This window comes from Protobothrops mucrosquamatus, unplaced genomic scaffold, assembly GCF_001527695.2.
Source record: "Protobothrops mucrosquamatus isolate PMUCROS unplaced genomic scaffold, P.Mucros_1.0 scaffold5388, whole genome shotgun sequence".
Lineage (NCBI taxonomy): Eukaryota > Metazoa > Chordata > Lepidosauria > Squamata > Viperidae > Protobothrops > Protobothrops mucrosquamatus.
The window spans coordinates 59510-62694 of record NW_015391249.1 but is presented as its reverse complement, the minus strand read 5'-3'; positions in this window follow the sequence as shown (position 1 = coordinate 62694).

Sequence of the window (3185 nt, the reverse complement as noted above, 5' to 3'; positions counted from 1 at the left end):
ACCTAGGGTGAATTTTAAATAGGGATAATTTTTAATGATTTTAATAATGTCACAGCTACAAATATTCGGTTTTAATTGGCTTTTATAGGGGAAATGTTGTGTGTGTTGTTTGTATTGTGTTATTTTAATATGCTGTGAGCCGCCCTGAGTCCCGTGGGGAGAAGGGCGGCATATAAATTATGAAAATAAATAAATAAATGATGATGATGATGATGATGATGATGATGGCATTACAAACTTACATAGAATAATGGTTACTGTACAGGTAGTCCTCGACATACAATCGGTTGGTTAGCAACCTTTCACATTTCCAATAAACCTATTTGGGGGTTACTAATGACCTGGATTCAGATTTCTGACAGTCAATGTTCCCCATGTGACCACACTTCAGGCAAATGGCAATTGAGCTCCATGCATGGCCATTTGCAGTGTCCCACAATTGCATGCCAGCAATACTGGGCCCACAGTCAACCTTTGGTTTGCTTAACAACTGAGATACGTACCAAACCACCGCTGCAAAAAAAAGTCATAAAATTACGATCATCATGACTTATGACTGTAATGGGCAGTCTCCATAACTCGAGGACCACCTGCGCTGAAATTGTTGACCCGGAATTAGGAGACAGCATAGGAAGTATCAATTGTGAATATGTGCAGATGGCCCTGCTGTCTTGGGGCACTTGCAGAGTCCTGGATGCAGGGTCATGAAAGGACAGCAAGGAGAACACCCAATGTCCTAACCCACCTGGGAAGGTACGATGTCTTTAGGGAAACACCCAAAAGGGAACATTTTTAGCTACTTCTGCTTTCTCCCTTCTTATCTGCAGTGTGTCAGCCTCACTGGGTGAAATCTTCATCGTATGTGTGTCAGCTTTGCTGGATGGGTTGCTTATGTAATCAGAAAGAATAAATACAAGGATTGCTTATCATTCGGGGCTTCTTTCTTTTAGAGGAGCCCGTCTTTGTTCAGCTGAATAAAAACGTAAAGCTGAAAGGCAACTTCTGGTTTTCCTGTACTTTTTTTTTTAATCAAGCAAAACCTCAGAGCCTGCACAGCAAAATCTTCAAAAAGATGCATAACAATTCAGTCCATAAGGAATCGCCTTTATTTAGAGAGCTCTCATTGAATTTTTAGGTTGTATTCCATGGCTATGTCTGCACAGTACTACATTCCAGTTATCCAAGTGCAGAAATAATATTGTGGGTTGGTTTAGAATAGAGGAGATGCCGGTGTTTTGCTTTTCTTTTCTTTTTTCTTTTGCCAAGGGATGTCAATTACACAGTCTCCTAGGAGTTGTTGTATGGTTGTGCGTGATATGTGTGTAAGTATCCTTCTGTTTACATGCTAGCTGTCAGAAACCTTATGCCTTGATTCATCCCAAGAGGAGGGAAAATTCCCTGGAGTGCAAGAAGGAGAGAAGGTTTGCTTCTCTAAACAAATTCAGTTTGATGTAACGGAGGCTATGTTTCAATTTGATTTTTTTTTTCCCAACAAAAAAAGGGTATTTTTTGAGAGGGAACTGTTAACATTGATTCAAAACCATTTCCGTGTTTGTGTTGCAGGCAACTACACTTTGAGGGTTGACTGCACTCCTCTTCTGAACCAACTGGTGTATAATTTGACAAAAGAGGTACGGTTGGACAACGCACAACAATGGGGAAAATATTTTGTTTTGTTTCGAAGCAGGAACGAAAGCACCACCAATTCCAGATGTTCCTCGATGGTTCAGAGGAACCAACATCCAGAGTGTTTGGTTATTCTGGGATGCAGAGGAAATTAAACTCAGGCAGGGCAAGTAGAGGAAGGCCAGTTCACGTTGCCCCCCCCATCCTCCTCTCCACAAACCCCCTTCTCTTCTGGCACTGATGATGTTCCCTACATGGGTCATGAAAGATCTGCAAGAAAATAGCCAAGATCAGAGACCACCAAGGACGCCACAGTCATCGTCGTCCTCCTCCTCCTCCTCCTCCTCCTCCTCCTCCATCATCCCAATCTTAAGCAAAAACAAACTACAAATGTTGGCTATGCCCACTGTATGGTAACATCATTTTTATAGCAATAGCATTTAGGCTTATATACCACCCCATAGCACTTTACACAGCACTCACTGGGTGGTTTACAATGTCAGCCTATTGCCCCCAACAATCTGGGTCCTCATTTTACTGAGCTCAGAAGGATGAAAGGCTGAGTCAGCCTTGAGGCAGTCAGGATCGAACTCCAGGCTGTGGGCAGAGTTTGCCTGCAATACTGCACTTTGACCACTGCACCACACAGGGCTCAATGCACAGAGGTTCCAATATTAGTTTGTGGAAAGCACACATAATCAAGGGCACACAATAAAAAACTGTACCATGTAGTAGAAGCACCTGCTTTATTTTTGGCTATTGCTTTTTATAACACTTCTTGTTATATCAACTTACTGTTAAGTTTGTAACCCAGAAGAATGTCTTGATTGTGCTGGGTAAACCTTCAAACCAGCTAACGAATCAACCAGCTTGAATCTAGAGCATTTAAAATGCTTAAAGAAGTAACAGTATGGATGATAGATCAAGTTCCATTTCCTCCACAGGTCCCGAGTCCTGATGAAGGATATGAAGGAAAATCTCTCTATGAGAGTTGGCTTGAGAAGGATCCTTCCAGCGAAAATAATCAGCGACCCAGGTACGTTATGCTCTTGTTGTCTACATTTTATTTGCACGCCTGCCCTGGGGACCTTTGCACACATGGGAGAACTACTATAGCTTTTATATCTGCTGCATAACTGTAAAAGCAGTGTGCTTCTATTCTCACATTGACCAGGATCTTGCAACACACTAGGCTAGGACCCTAATGGAGTTGCATCAGAGCACGGTGTTATAAAAGCCAGGGTTGCCTATCCCTGGACTAGGTAATCACATTAAGCTCTAAAATCAGCGGTTCTCAACCTATGGGTCGCGACCCCATTTGGGGTCAATTGACCATTTCACGGGGGTCGCCAAGCAAGGCTGTCCGCCATTTTTTTCCCCTTTTCCGGCGGGTGCCTTACCTCCCTTGGGCTGGGCCAGCTGGTGGTCGGCCTGCTCCGTCTCTGCCGCTTGCCAGCTACGCCTCGGCTGGCGCAGGGGGCGGAACCACGCATGCGCGGCGCTCCCGGGCAGGGAAAGTCCTCGACTTACGACCGGTTGGGTAGTCCTCGACTTACGAC